This window comes from Ischnura elegans, chromosome 3, assembly GCF_921293095.1.
Source record: "Ischnura elegans chromosome 3, ioIscEleg1.1, whole genome shotgun sequence".
Taxonomy (NCBI): Eukaryota; Metazoa; Arthropoda; class Insecta; order Odonata; family Coenagrionidae; genus Ischnura; species Ischnura elegans.
This window is the reverse complement of record NC_060248.1, coordinates 62,151,772-62,175,374: the sequence shown is the minus strand read 5'-3', so window position 1 is coordinate 62,175,374 and position 23,603 is coordinate 62,151,772. Positions and strand designations below refer to the sequence as shown.

General features: G+C 39.0%; 1 protein-coding gene and 1 non-coding gene across 2 annotated transcripts in view; both read left to right on the top strand.

Moving 5' to 3' along the window:
• LOC124155905 (somatomedin-B and thrombospondin type-1 domain-containing protein) overlaps nucleotides 1–23,603 on the top strand; it is a 958,847-nt gene that overhangs the window by 60,808 nt on the left and 874,436 nt on the right. The window lies entirely within an intron of this gene.
• On the top strand, nucleotides 6,770–6,842 carry Trnav-gac. The gene has a single exon. It is a non-coding gene; the product is annotated as a tRNA-Val (tRNA).

Below are 23,603 nucleotides of genomic sequence, written 5' to 3'. Positions count from 1 at the left end.
GTTCGGCTGTCTTTTGTTTTCTGGGTTGTATGCGTTGCATGGAACAGTTTCGTGCTTGATTTGATTTACTTGCGTCGAAGTGAATGCTTCAATGCGAGATGCTTTGCGTGTTATGTGATTGCACGCTGACGACAAAATCTATATCATACGCGAAGATGGTTTCTTTTTTTTTGCCTGTAGTTTCAAAACAATGTATTAGAGGATGCTTTTCCGAATCAATAATGTTTTTCTTGTTAAAATAACAGCAAAGAGAACAATTATTACCGTGAAGATTTTCTATCCTAAGTATTATTAATTATATAGGGTACCTATAATTTTTTCTTGGGATGCGAAGTACTTGAAGATAATGATGGAATGATAGAAGGCTTTTTATGTCTTCACTAGACCTGTGCGCTGATTAGAATTCTTTAGCGGGGGCGTCTGGAAGTAAATTTAACGGTGTTAGGCGGTGCGCTGACATCCTCGCCAACGCTGCGACAGAAATTGGCCACGATGGATAATTGATTTCTAATCACTATTAAGTGCATAATAAAGATTAAATAACGAGTATGCATCCTAGGCTGAGAATATTTAAGAAGATTCACGATATTATTGTGAGCTGACTCGGCATCGCGTCGTGGACCAGTTGTCATAGTGACGGGGGAGGGCGAGTTATACAGGTCAACACAATAATCACCTAGACCTAACAGGTACGAAATGTTTTCTCCAGGATTCAGCCTGAAGTCAATGGTAGACTTTACACTCCAATGAAGAGAAAATGCAAGTTTTCCCGGCCTACGATGTTGATAAATTGCTTTTAGGTTAGCATCCGGGCCAGGATCGCCATTGTTGTCGACTTTACAACTGTTGGCTCGACCATCGAAACGTGGGCAACAATGGACATAAAGTCCCGACAGCAACTTATAAAATCTAATCGTCAGCGTCTATCAAAAAACTTTACCTAGCCGGAAAACTGTGAAAAACTTCTTTCCTAACATTCGTTGAGAGAACTCATTTCCTTTCAGCATACATGCTCATTATTTTCGCTTAAGTTCATTCTTTCAATAATATTCTTCCACGTACTCGTTCGGTTACTTACCCCGAGTCAGTCATATCCACACCAACCCCTGAGATATGAACAGATGATTGCTTTCTTCCGACGAACGAGTAGGGAAATGTAGCCTTGGTGCCGGCCGGTCACTTGGCCTTGACAGTGGTGTGAGGAGTCGTGCTGCGCTTTCCAACCTAGACTCGAGGGCGAATCCGCGAGCAACCTGACCGGCCCTTTGATATGCTGGCAAGGTCAAAAGGTTCTCCCTCCTTGCATCCCTCTCGCCATTAAGGGCAATGCTCCCTCGCCTCGTACCTCTCACATTACAAAACCGCAGCAGACCGTCGTGCGTTTTTCCTGGTTCTCCGATTTTCCTCATGGACGTCCATACGTATTAATCAGATAGGTACATGTCGGTTGCGCAGTTTCCTGTGGTAGATGCTCATTAATGTAGATCAATTACTGCGGAATATATGCACTAATGTGGATCTGTTTCCTCTTTCGACCCGGTAAACAGCAGACGCGTGGCTGGGGAAAATTGTTGGCCAACATCAAAACGTTTTACTGTGTAGCTTGCCGTGGACCAATAGCATCACACGTCTTGTGAGTCGCATGCGCAACCCGAAATAACTGGCTGAAAGCCATATCGTAAATTTGCTCCTCAGGTGAAAATAATTAGTGTGGTCCAGGCTGACGTTGGAATCAACGGTTATGTTTGTCAACGGATGTATCTGTTTACATTTGCGATGGTAGTTTTTCGTTTTCCCCAATGCAGTTATGACCTTGCATTCTCTTCTGCAGTCACTTTCAAAATATCTATCTGATGATCCATCGTTTCTCTTTGAAATATCCGTCCGATTCACAAAATGGACTTTTCCCTCCGTTTAATTACTTCCTGAAAGCGTTTATTTTTTAGTACAAGATTAATGAATTTATTATTCTCGTAATAAATTATGAAAGCCATTTCGTTATATTTTTTTAGAAACCCATCATCGTTTCCATCCAATACGCGAAGTACGCCGTTGAAAAAGCTCAATCGCGAGTCTCGGCGCGTTGTTGCTGTCACTGTCCGCTGTTCCATTGTTTTTCTCTGTTTGACCTCATTGCTGCTGGGGCTCTGTGAGCAATGAGTACCACAAGGCTTTCGTGAGGCTGGTGAAATTGCGTAAAAATGGATTGCTTTTTCTCATTTACTCTGAGATGATGAAGTGTAAACAAAGGAAGGCGTACGTGAATTTTCATCGAGGGAGTTTGATTGAAGATTCTTCGCTATTTGGGGAGAGATTAGAGAATCAGGTCCAGCATCTCTTCTCTTACATTCTCTGGTTGCATCCATAACAGATTTATGCTTTGAAACGATGCAGAACAATGGCATTCCCATGATACATACCAAAGTAATGAAAGGAGGAAGAGTTCGCAAGCCGTACATCAGTGCATTCACCGCTCCCGTTCCTTTGTTTGGTAGGCTAGTTTTTACTGCTACATACTAATGTGAAATCATCCGCAGAATGATGTGCCCTTTGTGTGGTCTTGACCCGTGACTCTGGAAATTGATACTGCCCAAGGCTTCTAACTTACTCGTTTCTTAATGTTTGTTATCTGCAACCAAATATGTTTCTTGTGCTCTGCTAATAGCGTTAAGCGTTTTAGCTATTCTCTCTAAAATGAACGTGTTTTTAAATATACAATAATATATAAATAACATAGTAGAAATAAGTACGTATTTGCTCTCCCACATTGAGAGAGGAAAATATTTGACCACCTTGAGTATTGAAGTGAAGATTTTTGTTAAATCAAATGTTATGATATCAATTATTATTTTCCGATTTGTTTTTCGTGGCGTCAGAAATAATTGTAATACCTTGTGAATTAACCTCAATATTTTCATTCCCATTCGTTCGTGTTGAAAAATAGGATATACCTTATTTTCAGTCACCTTAATGCCTGCTTAACGTTGGACACACTGATCGCTGAATGATGAAAATTAAATTAGGAACATGGAAGTATATTCCATTGCTCGCCCTGAGAAATTTTGGAAAATACTAAATATGAAGATATCTACAACTATTGTTTTGATTACACATATAAAAATTAATTCAGATGCCTTTCCGGCTGCTTCAAAGCCTTTACAGAACATGAATTAACCAATATAAATTTCTTTGAATCCCTTGAATTTGTGGAAACCCCTAGGAAAGGCTCATCGGATTTTGTTTGTTGAGAAAGTCTCGTACCTATGTTCTGTCTGCAAAAATAAATTCATCTCCGATTTTTTTGTGGCCATAGAAATATCGCCTCTCCTCTTTACTGAAGATGCCATTCTTCAATTTTTTTCTGAACATTCATTCTAATAACTCGACACCGGGCCCTCAAAAATAAAGTAAGTAATCATTTCTATGGTGAGAGCACAAAATAAGTCAATTCATTATGGGATAAAGCAGTTCGCTTCCTTTCTGCCTTTGTATAGTGTCCTGGTTGAAGTTTTATCCACATTTCTATTCATAAGTTGCGTTTATACCTCCTCAGAGCAATGAATTGACGGAAAATAATGCATGCAAAATGGGACTAGTATGTTTTTTTTTTTACCTTTTTTACTCATACTTAAATAATATTTGCTGACCTCCTTGAGCATAAATAATTCAAGCCGCGTGCCTGAAGTTTTGTTGAAGCTGATTGTTGGTCGCAAAAAATCATATCTTTTTGGGCTTTTGCCCAACGTCCCGTCTCTTTTGAACCGATGGAGTGTGGTTTGATTGATGCGGCTTTATTGGTGCATCGGAAGCTTTTGCGATTTTCTCGATTTTGTAATATTCCTTGCGCGCGTCTAGTTATTCCTGCCTCGGGGTGAATTTAACCCTCATAAATGTGTTTGCATGTGTATCAAATGTTCTTTGTTAACAAAATTTAGAACCAGGTTTCTGACCGTCCAGATTTTATGCATGGCAGATTTTTTTTCTATTTGCGGTCATTTGACCGTGTTAAAAAAAAAGAATTGTATCCATTCACAAGGGATGTGATGGAGAGCGAAGCTTTTAGTGGCGAAAATGGAGGAATAGGCTAAAAAATGAATTTGCCTTTTTATAGCTCAAGGTCGTCCGATATTAATTTTTTTTATGGCGATAAAAATCTACATTCGCCTCAAACCTTGCTCAAATATTTGAATATCGGCTTTGGGAATTTTGGATGAAAGGAACGTCACGAGAATTTCCCTTTATAAAAATTCTCGTTCAGATCCCAAGAGCATTTTTCAAGTTTTTCGTGCGGGTTTGGTTCGTCATTGATCTAGTCCTATCCTAATATTTGCTTGGTGACGCGTCCGGGTACTCGTGAGTGTAAACGTGCTTTATAAAAACCATTTCTAGAGAACTAGTGTAACGTTGATTTTTGGAATTTGGCATCGTTCAAAACGCATTGGAAATCATAATAAACAAAGCGTTCAAATTCGATTTTTATCTCGCGTTTTGCTGCTTTTGATTTGATTTTAGTGCTGCTTCCAAAGTCCTCCGCTCTCCCCCTGCGTCATTTTTAACGTTTCCCTAGGAATTCTGTTGCATGATTTCCCGCTATTTTGATATCGTAAATCGTTTCCATTCCTTGGCTCCATTCTAACCCGCTCTATTTGGTAAAGGCATCTATTTTTCCTTTATGGCAAGCGGTTTTTATATTTCGGAGTGAGTATTGTGGTTATTTATCACGTCATTCTTAAATTCATGCTGCCCGTTCCAATTATTTCTATTGCGTAGTAATCATACTTCGTAATCAGCCGTAGAAACTGTTTTTCATTCAATTCATTCAAAAAGCGTTTATTTCCAATGCTACCAGTGTACATGGATATTTACATAGTATTGGTAGTATATAGACATATTTACAGCATGAACCCTGTTATAGGACAATTTTCCTCTTCAGGGCTTGTCATTGGTATTTTAAGTTTACAGGTGTTTGTGAGCTTGTAGCAGCATTGTTATACATATTTAGCTGGAACTCTTTTCCTCCGGGATGGCTATTGGTCTCACATTCCTCCGAGGAAAACCGGCAAAACAAACTGTAAAAAATCTTGACTCATGAGATGGATTACATATTTCGACATATAGGATGGATGTTTACCTAATATGTTTCAATCTTTTATATATTTTATGTGGTTTCCAAGTAGTCTTCCGCGGAGATTATGATGGTATAGGCAGTGATTCTTCCGGGTTTCCTTCCGAGTTTATCCATTTTACTGGAAAATATTCCGCCTACTTTCCAGTTGGCTCCCTCAGGTCCACTGAAGTGTCGATGCAGAAATTTGGTCGTTTCTATATACACCCTTTTTGGCGCCTATTTTGTGGAGATGTGCCCTGATTGGTCAGGATCTTTGAAGATCCCTTTCCACGCACTGGCGAGAGTGTAGCCGTCTTCACGGTTGAAGTTGTTGGGTGTTTTGGCGATTTCATTTGCCTCCTTGATGATCCTGGATAGTAGCGGCCTTCTTTATTCAATAGAGAGGCGTTTTCGAAGTCAGCATGGTGGATCTCCATTGGTGTTCCGTCACCGCTGACTGGCTGAATTGTCTATTTTTTATGAAATTTATATAGTCTCAGCTTTGCAGAATCGGCAGTGTGGAAGCAGTGCAGCAGTGGATAATCGAACCGTGTACACTAGAAGTTGCGTGAACTCTTTCATTTTAGAATTTAAAGTTCCACAATAATGCATATGAATGGTTTTTCAAACGTTAAGAGTTGACAATAACTGGAAATGACGTAGAATCAGTTGTAATAATATGAGAGGTTTTGAGAAAGCTTTAAATTGAGACATAAACCATCACTGTACTACTATTTGGCGAAGAAATAGAGGGAGATGTGGAGAGATTCGTCTGATGATTTAAAGCACGCTTTATTGGCGAAAAAGTGTTCAGATTAAAATTTCCCACAAATTGCAAAATCTTAATTTTCTCAAAACTATCTTACGTGAATATTTATTACTTCAAGCCTAAGTTCCATCACAGAAGTTAAGATCAAAATCTGAGACCGTAAGGGTCAAACGTTTATCGAATTGTAGTGCAATCACCCTTATGTGGTTTTGGAAGTTGATTTGGATTATGCATTAAGGATGAGTAGTTCTCTATACAGGTTAGTTAGTAAAAAATGTAGTATCCGATTTCGAAATCTTCCACCATTTGAGGAAAATCGCAGTTAATTTGGTTTTTCAGACAGTCTACGATTTGGGAATCGCGTTGACCTTGTTATTCTGATGACGAGGGGGGTAAATATTTGAAATCGCCAATCAAAGTTACGATTTTGCGTTCAAGTCCCGACGAGCGACTCTTATTTTCGATATTCGCCTTGTATTGTTTGTCATGTCAGCACATGTTCAGTGTGCTTTTTTAACCTTTTCTTGCGCCAATGTCACTCACAGTCAGACATTTTTTCTTTTATTTTTCGTCTTCTTTAAGTTATCAATAATTATACAAGGACATGAAACTTATATCTATTGGTGGAAATTAATTGGTTTTAATTCCTTCGAATGAAAATTGAAGTAAAAAGTATGGGGCTTGGAAATGGTGACTTTTCAAATATTGAAGGCAGTTACTAATTCTTATCGTAATGATTTCTAACCGCATAGCTGATAAAACATGCGGTGTAAGGGTTTTTCACCCCGGTAGAGGCTTAGTAAGCACGACCCTTGACCTGTGTGCCACAGTGTGGACTTGTGACGTCAATATCTGTTCGGTAAAACCCATCCCAAAGTTCGTCATGAGAAAATGGCTTGGTGGTGAAACTGGCAAACACACCTGACCGACAATCGGGAGATCCGGGTTAGAATCCCGGCTAAGTCAAATATTTTTTCATGGGGAACTTCATCCGTTGGTGTATTGAGGGAGAAAGAGCTGCATGGTACGAAGAAAAAGTTTTCCAGGGCCGTAAGTTTGTCGTACGCTATGGTGTACGTCGTGCTATTAGTGGAAATTTCAATACATATCTTCATCTTAAAGGCTCTAGAGGATTGAATATGCAAACCATACTTTTCATGAGCAAAAATTATTCTGCCGATGCTGTGTGGTGCAGGTGTATTTATGAAAATAAAGTCCAGCAAAAGTCGCCTGCATTCCATAATTGTCTTCTTATGGCATTGGAGACTGGTCGTGATTATGCGCTTTTAGTCTTACGCTTTTAGACTCGTGGTCATCTAACTGTACAGCGAGAAATGCTTCCCGTAGGTACTCCATGCAGTTTTTCTTATTTGAATCCCACCGACTTTTTTTATTATTTTGAATACATCGCTCTGGTGAGTAAAAAACTTTGCCCGGGAAGGGACGAACGATCCTCATTCCTAGAGATGGTAGACTGCGAAGGAAGAGAGAATGCATCTTCTCCCTTGCCTCAGTTTACTTTCCCCTCGGAGTATCTCCGAGAGAACGAGGCCTTCTATGATAATAACTTCATCCTGCATCAGAATGAATTATTGTTCGTCGAACGGGGCTCACTTCTCTCCGGCGTCGTTAAGGTATCCTGTCGTTTATTTATTTTTTAAAACGTTTTATTCTTTATACGTTTCAAGGCGACTAAAAAGAAGTCCCGACGGCTTATTCATACCAGCTGGGGGTGGGCGTGTCCCAAACAGAACCTTCGTATTCTAGTCGTTTTATCTTTTTTTGGTGACGCTCTTCCGGAGCTGAGCTTCTTTCCCTTATGGTAATCCTTTCTCAGGGAGAAGTAAGGAGGCGTGGGGGTATAAGAGATGTCCCTAGGTGGGCGAGGTACCCCGTCTGTGGGACGGGCGAGCCTGGGCTACAAAAATTTTCCGTCCCTTGTCCTCAGTGTGAACGTGCGAGGAGGAAGGATGGTTGGTGGGCGTGGCTGTCGTGCGTCATTGTGTTTATGTAGACTCGTTTTCCCTCATGAAATGCACCGGACTTGAATACTTCTTCTGGGTATTTGACGTTCTTCTAGTATTGTTTCCCACCCGGCTCTCTCTCTGGCCGTTGTCGTCCAAATCTCTATTGTGAAAAAATCCTTTTAAATTAACTCCGTCTCTTTATGAGGCATAGTAAGAGTAGCTCGCTAGGAAAGGGTTCTCAGTTGAATGTGCATGAGGAACACGTTTAGTACAACTATAACCATGTTTCTTTCAGCAGCTATGGAAATTGTACTCGGTTCCGTAATACCTACGCTCACCGCCTCGGCCTCTTGTCGTTTTGGTTTCCACTTGCATTGGAGATGCACCCGTCATCCTCTTCGGATTTATAATTTTACTTGGAGAGAGTGCGTAATTTAATGCATTATTTTTTTCGCATTTTTTCTGTACTCTTTTCGCCATCAGTTTTTCCTTCTCCTACAATTTGCGTACGGGACCCGGTGCAGAAAGACTTAATCCGCGAATTGAATAAAATACAAAGGAAGGCTGCGCGTTTCGTCAAAAACTGCTACGGGCGTACAGACAGTGTTACCCAGATGTTAAGCGGATTAGGTTGGGAGCCGTTGGAGACTCGGAGGCTGCGCGATAGGCTTAGATTGCTTGAACAATTGAGAATGGATATCTTTAAGAGCGACACAGTGAACATAATATTAGAGCCACACTATATTTCCAGGTCCGATAAAAGCAATAAATTACGAGAGATGTTTTGCCGAACGGATAGATATGGGAATTCGTTTTTCCCCCGAACCATAAAGGACTTTAATAAACGCTAGTCCCAGCCTCGTTAGAGCACTTCATTTTTTTTCAGTTGTAAACGACTGGTGACCTAACACCCCCTGCCACACGCCTTTTAGGCGGCTCGCGGGGTATTATTTAGATGTAGATGTAGATGAATATGTCTGTTATATTTAAAATTAAGTTTTTTTTCACCGATCGTATCGTTTTCAATTAACGTTTTGTCTTTTAGAGTAGACTCAAGGGTGTTTAGTAAGATGAAAGAAATTTAAATTTAGATACCTGTTTGACTCCAACGCTACCATCCCTTATTGTTAGCCCCGGAGCTTCACGAAATTCTCGTGGTATTCTCGCTTGCTATGCTCCCTCGTCTCATTTCACTTTCTTTATGCATGCATAAGTGTTAAAGTTGTATGCCCTAAGCCACCGCAGGCATGAGTGAGTAAGTTTTCCAATGAAAATTCCATTTGTATAAGAAAAACGGGCGTTTTAAATATATTGGTGCCAGGTCTAGGTTGTGGTGTGGTCGTGTATTGTACTAGTGGGAAAAAAGCTTTCCATTGCAATTCACCTAGCATCAATTTAGCTGTGTAATCTTGACGCACAATGCATCATCAGAGGACGTAATTTCTTTGTCTTTTAATCTTAAGATATTCTGTCTTTCCTAATCTCTTTCCAAACCAGTTATTAAGCCCTTATTACGGTTTCTGACTATTGCTTTTACCTTCTCGATCTGCTAACTGCTCCAAAATCAGATTCTGAGGTCTTTGAGTAATTTTTTAAAATAATGTCACTGTGCATATGTTACAGTGTTGTTTATCGATCATTTGAGTGGGTCCCTGATTCAATTTTTAATTCTTTAGTGGAGGTCGATAATGGTTAAAAATTCTATCTTTCCATATTGTCATTGAATTGAAATCTTTTTTAACTGATTGCATGCCTCGTTGACTGAGAAAAAAGTTTAAGGTACTAGGCATGAAGGTCACGCGTCATATATTTTTAGGAATTTGCAAGGATAATTTTTTAGTCCCCAGAGCACATAGATTTCCGTTTCTCTGTGAGTCCAAGTTTAGTTTAAGTATAATTGTATTTGATGGTGAAACTAAAGTTATTCCACAGTTTTCGTTTCAGGTAGTGTTTTTGTTTTTTAATATTTGGATTCCTTCGTTATTTATTAATTTAATAAGCTTTGCATGATTGATCCATTTTTAATTTTAAACTTTTTAATACATTATTTATTAATATTTCCAATACACAATATTTTTTAATGTTTATATTATTTAATAGTTTTCCATTTCCAATTGAGAATTACGTTTTTTGTAAATGTGGCATCATCATCGATGAAGTAAACAAAAGACATGTCATCATAGCGGCGAAAAAGCACCTAAGTCTCAATTTACGTTGAAACGTCGCTCAGTCCTTGTGAAAGCGCTCGGTGGAGGTGGAGCAAAGTCTTCGACTGTCAATAAGGAGGTCACGGGTTCAAGTCCCGCCTGGTTACGCTACCCATATCTAGGGCTTGGGCGTCTGTCGGCGTCCATTATTATTATTGTTAGATTCCCTCGATGTGAAGGACTGATATGCAGTGTGTTTGGGGTGGTAAAGATAAATTATAATTAATTTAGGGAAGAAAACCTCTAAATGTTTGAGGATATATAACTATTATTTTAGCCCCAAGATATCATGATCCCTATGGTATTTCGAATGAATGAACTCTCTTCTCCATTTCCAGATGCGTGTGATTGAGTTGGACGGAAGAATATTTTATAACAGTGGTCGTTAACATTTATGAGGGCAGATGTGACTGGAAGCATTCATTTTAATAGATTCCAAAATCTAATTTTCAGTCGAAACTCGCAAAAATTGATTCTAGACATGAAAGAAAGCTGTGATTTTTGATGCTCCCAAGAGAGTTTGTAAAGTTTTAATGAGGGAAGCGACGCTGCGTCCGCAATTTTTCTCCGATGTCTTGTGATGCGTAATTCTACTTTTCATGACTGCTGCCCAAAAGAATATTTGATATTGAAATAGTTCACCATATCTTGACGTTGGCTCATGAATTGAAAATATTTCTCGGATGTCAATCTTATTCTCTTGAGCTGTAAATAGGAATGTGTCCTCCGCTTCTTCGAATTAGCCTCAAAGTTAGTATGATAAGTGTTTTAAACAGAAAATTTGGAATTAAAAAAATTATATTCGTTCTAGCAGCCCATAGAGCTTTTTGTATGTCGCATTGAAGTAAAATATCAAATCAATTAATTTTATCCGTATTTCGGTCCGTTATTCAATCCCATTCTTGATTTTCTGCACACAGTCGATGTGATGTTGAGTGATATAACTTTTCAATTCTGTAACTTTTATCAATATATCAAAAGTTTCAGTGTCAAAATGTATTGTGAACATAAATGTCTTTATAATTGACAAATTGGTTGTGTAACGCTGACTTTAATTCTGTCATATGTTAGCCTATTTATGATGAAGTGTATTTGGAATTGAAACGGGTAAGAAAATCAAATATATGTGTTGAGAACTAGGCTAATCGGTTGGCTCGTCTTGGTCTATCCAAAAACTTAGAGTGTGGGTCCACTTAGGGTTGCCGTCTTAGATGTCACTGTCGATGGGGCTGGCGGTGGTTTTTCCTTAGTATTAAAGAGCTTTTATAGCTATCAAATAAATATATGCTGTAGAACAGTTTTCCCAAGCTTAATTCTAAAATATAGTGTATAAATATCAATTATCTTATTTTTTGTCCCATTTTTTAAAGAATTATTATCAGTCAACCCTGAAATTTTCCCAATTTGCGTGCTTTTTGCATCAATTGATTCTCATCGTCATCATTATCATCATTTGTCAATTATATTAAGATTGGTTTGACGTACGTAGCTCTCCACTAAATTTTTAAGTGATATTGATTCCCACAAGAGGGAACCAACTTTCATCTACTCATTATTACTCATTCTCTCCATGTGTAAGGTGTTGGCGAAATAATCTGAAAGAAATAAATTCTTAGCTCCATTGTCATTCTCTCCAGTGCGGGTGTCGTCGAACAGATAAGTTACTTGGCCTCCTCGCTGGAGGACGGACGATTGGAATCGCCTGTGGCGCCAGCGTGTCCTCGCGTCGGTTAATTAATTCCCTTATTTTGTGTAATCTTGATGTGCCCTTTGGAAAATTTCAAAGGCAGCATACTAAGAGGTGAATTCTCATTTCTGTCCGATGAATAAAACGCCGTCATATTCAAAACAGGATTGACGCATAGCAAAGAATTTACGGTTCCCCTGGGAAAGAGCTCGTAAAAGTTTTCGGATTAGGAATGTTTCGAGGAGAATAGGGAGAGAGAGATAGAGGTTGGTGATTCTTTTTTTTTTCTCGCTGCACTATAAATTCATGGAATTTACATGCAAATTTCGGAGGTCAACTAGCGATGCGCGCGAGATCCAGGCTTTTCGGGACGCAGGATGTAAGAGGATTACGGTGCGTCAGTTTGCGCTTCAGAAATTATATTTGATAGTCGCAGAAAAACATTTGCCGTCCTGCGAGGATTTGTACTGTGACGAGGCTTTAAAAGTTTCCTGAAATTTGCGAGAGAGGGCTTTTGTTTATTCTTGGAATTCATTCTGATTGATCGTTTGGTGGCGTTACTGGCTTGTGCGATTTCTCGGTACGTCCAAATATAGATGCTTTTGACCTGGCGATAGATCAATAGGTGAGCAACGTCGGATTCTTGATAACACTCCTGCGGAGAATACGATTTGGTTTCTTTATTCGGTGGATATAATTGTGAAATATTTAAAAACTACGTTAACTGTATATTTCTGTAAATAATTTTAAGCAATTAATTTGGTATGGGGCAAAGAAATCATTATATTTGAAAATTTGAAATGAATTTATACCTCTGCTATTGTGTTGGAAAAAATCATGTCTCAAAAACTACATGTATATAATGTGAAGACCAGGGGCGCAGCTACGAATTAAGGCTGGGGGGGTTTAGGTGCAACTGATACCGGGGTGTGTGGGGGTGTGGAATACCCACCAGGATTAGTGGTGGGTGCGAGATTAATAAATTGCGGAATTTTAAGATAAACGGTTCAAAATGGTGATTTTTACGGCTTTCTGAGGGATATTTTGTTTATCCTTACACTATTCTATTACTAATATCAATCCAATTAAGTAAAATGGATTAAACTTAAAAGTTTCTCCGAGCTCTGAGGGGGGGGGGATTTAACCCCCAAACCCCCCCCTTGCTGCGCCGCTGGTGAAGACTAGCAGTGCTTCCCTCGTTGTTTCCACTCGAAGATTGGATAGGTTAGGCGGGGGTAGAGCTCACCCTAGATTTAGCCACTTGCTTGTGAATTTCACATTTTGGGCTGGTGGGCCGCCATCTCATATCCCTGGGCCACTTCGCGCGCATAGAAATTTCTTTGAGACGTGTCCGAAGGTTTTAGAAGTGATTTGAACCCGGCCATTCGGCCAGTGACAATTCGGCCATTTACAAGTAAGTCACCCAATAGGCTCCAAAGTCCGCCTTGGCATAAATTAGGGATTTATATTTCATGAATACCATTCAAAGGCACTCGATATCCGTGTGTGCATTCACTGTTGTGATGCTAATCTGACACGTCTAGAATTCGCACTAACATCTGATACTTTTCACATTTATAGAATTATTAAATTGAGTCTCTGTGTGACGTTCGTAAATCAAGGACACGTTATCATTCAAGGACGCCCATTAAGAGAAATTAATGAGGGCAAGGCCAAACACTACATTTTAAGTACAGTAGATTCCGGTTTATTGGGACATGTCGGGACTAGTGCACTTTGCCCCAATTAAGCGGCTGCCCCAATTAGGCGAACTCTCTCGTATATGGGCATAAAAAACTTTGAAATGGTAGAAAGAAGACTAAAGAATGTTTATAATGCAACATAAGTTTATTAAACTATTAATTTGATTAATAAATCAGCGAGTTTAGTTAATTAATGATAATTTTTAAAAATTATAACAATTTAGTTAAAATATTTTTCACAGCCTCGGGTGACGCTGAATGAAAGTCTTTTACTAAATCCTATCCTCTTGCGGATAGTATAACAACAAGAGCTTTCAAAATAGGGCAATAATAGGAATATTTGTGAAAAATAAGAGTAAATCAAAGGAGGAAAATATAAAAAATAGTATTCTGAAAACAAAACAATTTAATTTCGTCGCTAGTGTAGAGTCTATGTCACCGACTCATGGCCCAATAAAGCGGCATGCTGTCCCAATTAAGCGGAGAATACTCGTGGATATTCTTCTATTGGAATCTGTTCTTCATGATCTGCCCCAATAAAGCGGCTGCCCCAAGTAACCGGTGGACCCATTAAACGGAATCTACTGTATTATTAGGTCTTACTTTCTAAATCATGAAAATGTGATGACGTAAGCAAATTATGCACTGCGATGTGGAATGTGTATGGATCTCACTGGGTTCAAGGGCGTGTGGTTGGGCTCGGTCGGGTATGATGGGAAACCACCGATAAATATAATACGATAAAATAGTATTTATGGCTAGTTACACATTGATTGGCCATTAAATGATTTATTGCTTTTATAAATCTTGCTGGGCCAGAGCGTTCAACTCACGCTGAATTATATTTCCAGCTTTCTTTTCTACAAAGGTTCTTAACTGGGAAAATAGGGTACTTTTCTTGCTAGAAGTATATAATTCACACGAATTATGTTCCGACTGTATGTAGTCATATTCTACTACGTATCAGCCGGTTGCCTCATCTGTCTGTGGGGAGAGAGTTATTTTGGTGGTTTTCCCGAGTGTATCAATGAATACTCAGTTTTTCACCACATTATTGTTATACATTACACATGTTGGACATAAATTAGTCGCTTCCTTATGTGATGCATACTATTATATATAATCTTATAATGCTCAAATATTCATGCAGTAAAGTTAGGCTTATATTTATTCGGCATATCATATTTACATCGATTTTCCATTGATGTTGTTGTTGGGAGGAGGCTTAGAGTTGAAGGCGAAGACCTCCCTATTGTCGGTCCCCCAGGGAACTCAACTGCTTTTCCTGGAAAACCCTGTAGTGGGAACCTCCGACAACAATAGACTCCTCTGAATAAAGAAATGGCTACCTTTGCGTGGGCCGCAAGCTGTCGAACAAAATGCACGTTTGTATAGGAAAAAAAATCGCAAATTTCCTCTGGTGAATATTACGATGTCAGATAAGGCGGTTGTGTTTCCAGTGTGACGGTTTTTGGACGTTGGATGCCATTTTCAGGTCACATCTTACTTCTATTGCTATTTGAAGCTGTAGTCTACCCCAGCAACCAGCGAAGTCTTCCGTTGAAAAGTTTGATTCCCCTCTTCGATGCCCCCCATCCATTCAAATTTAGTAACAACATGAACTTCTACCCTTTGTAACGAAGAAAACTTTCTTATAGGGTGATGGCTGATCACTGTCCATCATTTCTGGATTTCTTGCGAATCCAGAATGTTTAGTGGGCGATGCACAGTGGAATGAATTGGAGATGGTGATGCACTCGATGAGGAAAAGGATAACTCAATTCAATTCAGTCATTTTAGATATATTCATAACTGGAACATGAAACAGTTAATGGAATTCGAAACTGTGGTTTTGCCGTGATGCATTGTGTTTTTCTATAGTTTTGAATTTGAATGAACACTAGTGGCCCCTTAAACAACAATCAGAGTTTTTCAATAAAATTTTGAGAAAATTGTATCAGGTATTCATTATTAATATCACTTTCTGAAAGAGTGGCCTCTTGAAAACCCAACAACAGGGTCAAATATATATAATATCACAAACGTATCGTAGTATAATATATACGTATAGTATATCACACCGTAAAATATGTATAGTATCTCACAAACGTATCGTGGTGCATCAAATATAGTTATAAACATTTTTATTTTGTAAGCGTTGACCCTCGTGGATGCAATAGTTTTCTAAGTTCTTATTGTAGCTGATAATTTGTCATGAATTCGCTATTTTATAAATGGTAAATGTTTTACTATCAACGATTTTCAAGGAGACCAGCATTATAGATAAAGGAGGAATTATAGTAGTGATGTCGGCGTGAGTTTCATCTTTATGTTGAACGAATTACGTGTGTCAGTGCTGTACACTAGAAATAGAACGAGATGAATTCGATCGCAGTAAACAGTATGATTAAAAGTGTTCGCCAGCGAATGCACTAAGTATTAATTTTCCACTATGATTTTACCGTTTGATGGATGGTCGTTTCCCTGTTTTAAATTATTTGTGGAATTCATCATAGGACGTTAAAAAAATCTATGAATGTGAATTGCCAACCTGCCCGTTGGATGGGTAAGCTATGATTCCATTAGTGTCCCTGAGCGAAACCACCTGAATAGATGCGTTGGACATCTACGGCACTGTGTAAATTAGAAATTCCAGTACCTCTGTCGTTCGTGTCCTTTGAATTTTAGTGCCTTCCTCGTAGTCCGGATTTAATGGGTTCCGATCACAAATCTTCCATGGCATCTCATTTGTTTCTTATAGCTTTTACCCCTTTCATACTGAGGAATACTCCATGAAATTCGGGGCTGTTTTAAAGCTTATTTTTTTGTCAAGAAAATTTAATGTTAGAAATTTGTTCTGTTAAAGGAAGACAAGGTTTTAAAAAATACAAGTATTACCCAGGTTTTCAAAACTTATGGACTCAATTTTGATTGGAGGGGTTTTGTTTTTTAAACTACAGCTTAAAACTACTTGTGCAGGCTTTTGTGGAAATTGGTTGGTCCGATCATGTTTTTCGGGTTTCCTGAACGGTGTTTGTTGCCTGATTACGATGCTTTTCCCGGCAATACCGTAAGTATCTTCAATACCTATGTACGGTTGGTAGAACGTAACGATTACTATATTTTCTGCAATTCCCGTATCAGGTAATCCACGCGTGCCTTCATAAAGAATTTTTTCTTTCCAATGGAAATTAATTCTCAGTTATTCACACTCACCATTCGACATGAAATCTATTTCATTCATTTTCTCAAAATAATATTGTTATTTATTAGTCGAGAATTTTTCTTTGCAGCAATGGATCATATCAATAGTCTGCCTCGGATAGCGCAGTCAAAACCTAACCCTGCTTGAGTGGTCAGTTTCAGCGTTGGAACTTGTAAACGCAGTTATATACGTACCACGCCGAAAGGTGTTAAGTATCCATGATTGATGTTGGTATCCATGTTGAGCAATATTCATACCAATGCGAACTCGTCCGTTATGTATATGCAATTGTACGGGATTCGAGATTCACATGAAGCCCTGTCTGACTAAGGGGAAACACGATCACCCATTGTTTCAGCTTTTTATGATTTGATGTAGTGTCCGATGTATTTAAATTCTCCACTATTCCTGGATCAGGTAATGCACTTATGCCTGCATATTAAGAAGTTTTTTTTTCCAATGGATTAGGCCATGGATCTAACGAAATGGCTTCTTCAATTATTGATTACATCCTCGAATTATTTTTAAAGGTACGCGTAAATCAGTCGAGAATTAGAGCAGTCAAAACCTTCAACTGTGTTAGAGTGGTCAGTTTCAGCATCGGAACTTGTAAGTGCAGTTATCTCCGTACCGCCGCGACAGGTGTAAAAGCCTCTATGATTGATGCTGGTTTCCATGTTCGAAAATATTCATACCGATTCTTCTATTCGTTTTGTATTTGCAATTGCATGGGAGTCTAGATTCACGCGCGGCCTGAACCGACTCAGAGGATGCACGATCGTCCATTGTTTCCGCTTTTTGTGATACGATGCGGCGATTCCTATTAATCCCTCGGCCTCGCCACGAAATTTCCTTCCCTCGGCTTCTCCGTGGTCCGAAAAACAATGGCGTTGATTAATCTCTCTCCATTAATAAATTCTCGCTGCCGCGCGCGCGTGGTCCCCAACCATGTGAACCGCCTTGCATTTATTTATTTCTTCCCCGCCGCGGGCTGCACGCACCAGGGCCGGCCGTGTAGGCCTGCTACACCACCCCTCATTCCCCCCCCTTCCCTGTCCCTTCAATTCACCCGTTTAAAAACTCCCAGCCTCCACAAACTCCGTCTCCTCTCGCTGTAATTCTTCAGACTGTCAGGAACGCTTTTGGTTATTCATGTTTCTTCTTTAGCCCTTCCGTAACAACTTCCCTGGCCCCCCCGTCGGAGGCTTATGTCTCCGGTATTTTAACCCAACTATGTTGTTGGAGAGGTAAACAATCGCTCACGCTGTCGTAGGTTTTTTTTTGTCCAGAATTATGGCTAGGTTAAGGTTTCTGATGTTGCCTTCGTCTCGCTTTATGAAATATTATTTTGGATTAGGTTTGTTACTATCGGACTGGGTTGCATCTGAAGGCATGTTTTTCGACTTATTATTGTCACTTGTTTCCTGCTTTGGGAATTGTGATGTGCCATGCTATGATCCTTGAAGGTAGAATAAAATTTACTGTGTGTATAAGAACGGGGATTGAATGTTAAATACATTTTGAACTCTTCTGTACGTGCATAGAGATAAATGTTCGCATATCGTCGCACCATGACCTCTGAACAAGTCTCAAATTAGCTATTGATAGCAAATTTATTATAACAGCTTTTAAATCAAAATTAATTACTTTAAAACCGCCTACAGGTTTCTAACTAAAAGTATAAAAAAGTTGAAAGGAAATTTTTTAGGCGTGCTGTATTGAAATTATGAATTGATAAAGTTGTAATTGTACACATTTATAAGTAAAATTTTTCTTTTTTTTTTGCATATATTACGAAATTTCCTGATATTTTTGGTCTTTATCTGTGCATAGCAAGGTTTTTCATGCAGATTTATGTTTCGCACACCAGAACCGGATATGCAATGAGGATATATTCGGTGGTATTTCGGAAAATCTATCCTTGATAGAATAGAAATCTCCGAATAACAAATTATTTTTGGAATAAAAAATTCGCCAAAATAATTAATTGGATAATCGTGGTATTGATGCAGTCTCTATCATTTATTCCTTTTTACCGACACATTTCTTCCCTGACTAGAGCCGGTTGATTTTTCATTTTGGGCAAGGGATGGATCAAGCCCGTGGGTGGAAGGAAAAGGGTTCTTCTTTTTTCACAAAATGGAAGGAAGTAATTCGGTCGTAACACAGATGGCGGGATAAAATTTAGAGATGGAGGAGAAAGGTCCTTCGGAGACAAGCCTAAGAACATCTTCAAAAGAAAGAGTGAAGCCGTCTAGCAGATCTTGCGATGGTTTTTACGGGAGCTATAACTTAAATGAAGCAATTCTACGGTGACCTTATGAGAGCAGGCCTTTATCCATGCTTCTGCGTTCGCGCGGAGGAAACTCGAGTGTAATATTCGTGCTCCGCCTTATGTTTTTCATTTATTCTCCTACGCACTGCGGCGCTCGTGGCGAAGGAATTTGACTAATGGGGAGGCATGAGTTTGAATGTATTCCTCCATTTCACCAACGTTTCCAGTGAAAGGCGCGGAGAGAAATTGAAATGCTTACAGCCTTCCGGAATGGTTTCATTTCATCTGAGACCTTTGCGAAATGAGGGAAGCCATAAGAGCCATTTATATTACGTGAGACATAAAATTCAACATCTCGGTTATTCCCTTTCATAGGCCTTTTTTTCGATGTGGTTATTCATGCTATTGGCATGTGAAAGATCAGGCTATGAAGTAAAGATAGGAAAGGGATGAGAATGACTGGGAATTTTTCTGCGGAACCGCAAAAGTCAGCATTTCCTTCGTATGATGAAGGTGAACGAGAGCAATGAAGTCGTATAAATGATAGATTTTCGAACCAAATTTCCTTATTACTTAATCAAGTAACCGATTCAACGATGATGCTTTTGTATCATATTTGAGGAATTATGGACCATTTTGGGGGAATTTTTCAAGTCCCCGAAAAGGCCATTTTTCGCGATTTCTTTGGATATTCCCGGTATAAAAAAATAAGCCGCCTGGGAAATTGACACCATCGTTTTTATGAATAGACAAATTTGAAAAGGAAACAGCAGCTTGTCTGACACTTTTAATTTTTTGCGGCTATTTTTTTCTCAGCTATGTAAGCAAAATAGTTTACATATTAATGTAGGCCTATAGCCATAGGCCCATAGCTTGCCTTCATTACCTGTGTGTGCCGTGAAAAATAAAGATATTTATAATTTTATTTAGTCATTGGTTCCCTTAAATATACTTAGAAAAAATATAATTGATACTTCTCTACAATAGCTCGTAATAAGTTATCGTGAAAAGTACCAAGTACATTTTTTCGTAGTATGGGTGACTTCCGCGAAGTGACGCCCGAAGTGACTGACGCCACTCAAAAAAAATCACTTACGCCTGTGATTTTTGTTGTATATCAATGAAGACGTGATGAATAAATTATGGAGTTACAAGCGAAGTAAAATTTAACAATGTACCTAAATGTTATTAGAATTGAAGTATACGGTCGTCAATGGTGGCGGTGCTTTTAAGTGCGTGTTACGATGAGCCCATGGCCGTTTGATGTTCATTTGAGGGAAATTGGCGGGTAGATTCTTTCTATCCCTCTCCTGTAATTTCGTCGTTACCCTTGCCGACTGGGGAAGGGCGAAAAGATACCACACGATAACTTTACACTACTCTTACGAAGAGAGAGGCTCCTGGGGACTTCATGTGATAATATGGAGTTGCCACATAAGCGTCGATGGCATTCGCAAGAATTACTACGAGAAAAACGGGAACGGAACCACGGACCAGGGGGTGTGATACCCGGACTAGTGGATTATACACTGAGGAATGAATTGGGGATGGTGATGCACTCGATGAGGAAAAGGGCAACTCAAATTAATACAATGGAATGATGATCTCTGCAAGCCGCTCACCGGATCAGCTGAATTGTGACCGGGATCTGATAGCCGACTACCATGCATTGTAAATAGGAAAAAGCGTGACATTGGAAATTAAGGATAAAGCTTTTTTTAATTTAATCCGGTACCACCGAAAACAGCACCATCGGCCTATTATATCGAGGTTATTAAATCTAACATTAAAACGTACACGAAAATCCACGCCTTTGATAGGGGCAGCCTACCCAGGCGAGACTCGAACCCACGAAATCTTGTGTGATAGGCAAGGACTTTACCCCGGCGCCACTCCGGCCAGCAAACTTTGGAGTCCTTAAGGTTTAGTAATCGTTCCAATTATTGCTAAATCCAAATTAACTTTAAATCTGCATTATATGACCTGAGAAAAAATTCATAGTTTCAATTTCAAATTATATTTTTCCAAGCATTTAAGTGGAGCGCAATGTTCGATGTCATTCTCTAGATTATTGATCGAGCAATTGTTTTGATTTCACTCGGGATAGAGAGACATAATTCCTTGTATTTCGTACATGAATAATATTCGATTTCATTCTTCTAAATGCGAAATTTAGTGTTTAAAGAATCACTTCAACCCTAGATAAACGTTGATTAATGTGTTTGACTCCTCCTGCGCTCATTTTATTTTTTCCATACTCGGAAATTATTTTTATTACATCAGTTAATGTATTTCTGCGTGACTTGCAAACTATTTACGTCGCCATCACTTTAACTCTTTGGGGCTGAGTAATTCATGATGTAGGCTGTCTGTTCAGATGTACACATAATTTTGAAAATTTGATTGTTGCCGTTATTTATACATCCAACCTAAACGAAAGTTAAATTTGGTAATGGCACAAGTATTTTGGATAAGTTAAAGAAAACTATGTTTTTTGCAGGTACAGCGCTAGCACAAAAATTACTCATACCCTTGTAACTCATTTGATCTGCTGCATTAAAAGTTTTATCGAAAAATACTTTCCTGTGAGGGCGTCTCGCGTTTTATAAAAGCCGTATAACATTATATGATATGGATGATGGTGGGCGCAATGCCCATTTAAGCGGAGGATATGTAGCAGATCCTTTAATGACAATAGGCCCCAATCATCTACTCCCACTGAATAGTTCTGAAGATACCCACCCTCTTCAAAGGCACCCCTAATACCCTCTCTGCACTGCCTTTTATCATTTTTGCTCCTTCCTTTTTGCTCTGCCGATTTGGGATAATTGATACCTTACTCTTCATTCCGCTTTCCTTAACCGATTCCGTCGATTGTGCTAGGGTTAGGCTGGCCGAGACGACTTTTTCCTCTCCCTTTCCTGGAACACCCTTCATTTGCTAAAAACAAACGTCTCCCACGCACAGATCAGGAAATAAGTCGAGTTTGGGGCCATTCAGACACGAGAAGTGCTTATTCAGATGAATTTATCGTTATTCTAGGGTTTCTGTATGCTTAAATGCCAACTAATTTTCCTTTTCACTACCCTTTGAACCCAAACAATGACCCCCCGGTCCGTTTTTCGAAAACTTCCTCCAACGATTTGAGAATTATCTTATTTCACAACTTGTGTCACCGGGAATACCTGGCGTGGAATAAACATGAATGAAAAAGCGATGGAAAATACAATTTTTTTGCAAAACGTTATAATTCTTGTTCTCATCATGAGTTCTTGATTTAAGTTGTCTTGTGTCATTGTAACTTGATTAAATTTACAGCAATAAATAGTACTTACTGCTGCTTCAAATCGGGAATGTCACTCCATACCTTCAATGAGAGGAAACTAGTTTGGCTATCGATCTATGGCGTTGTTGATTGATGCACAGTTAGTAAATGTAAAGGTAGTAAATGAAGGTTAGTTGTAGTTGGGCTGATATTAGTCGTATTTTCCGCCGAAAAAGTATCATAAAAAGTGAATCGGAATTCTCCGATGCCTGCTATTTGAACTAAGTGGTACCATAAAGGGAGAAGAATCAAAAGATAATATGCTGTCTGAAATGTGCTTGTATGAGAATGGCAACAAATATAAGTTACCATCAAAACCCAACGTATCGTGACTTACTTTTCGTATTCTTCCAGTAATAGATGAATAAAAGTCATTATTCATTCAATTTTACGTCACTCTGCTTCGAGATATTTTTCAAAGATAAACGGCTGTGTGTTATTTAGCTTTATCTGACGATGAAATGAGTATCTTTTTTACTTCATTTTTGGCGCCGACTTATCCCCCCCACCTCACCCATAAAATGTGCTAATTATTTCGAACCGAGAGAATTTTTCTCACTCTCATTTAACGATATCCATGATTGCTTTTCAAGGTGTCTCATGGAAGGTTTCGAGATTTGAATCCAGTCTATATGGTGTCCTTTGTCGCCCAAGTATGGCTCGCAGCCATGCCGTAAAATCACCATCATCTCGCTAAAGGTCATCTATTAAAGATACGCTCTCGGGCTTTTAGCAAAAAGCCTTAGTTTAAAATATTCGGGATCAGAAACTACCTCGTCCTCAGTTCACATGCGTGTCATAAATATTCTTGGCACAAAAATCTCAGGCTCTTATTTATTCCTTACTTCGCTCTCTGGTAAATGCAAATATTTTAAATTTGCAGCTTTCCACGGGTTGAGTTCTTCCAGCCTTATATAGCTGACGGATCTGAATATGTATTGCAAGTGTCATGAATTATTTTGAATTAGAATTCCCCTTCATGTGTATATACCTCTGCAGTTTACTCGCTCGTGAGCTTACTCTTTCATTTACAGCCTTTTTTTGCAGACGCATGGCGTTTGTCGTTTGGCGAATAGCATTTGGCTTTTGCCATTGGTCTTACGAAGAAATATCTTTGTTTCAAAATATCAAATACCTGCTACTAGTTAAAGCTCATCTACCCAGTTTGTTTGCTATTAGATATTCTTATGGATATAAACGAATAATTTGGAATTTTATTGTTCATAATTTTTATTACACAAGGGTATGAAAGGAAGTGACTCTCCAGTCTTGAAGACGATTATTCTTAAGTGAACTGCCTAAGTGCGAAGAATGAAACCGCAGCATGTGGGCATGATGACTTTTTTTTTTACGATTAT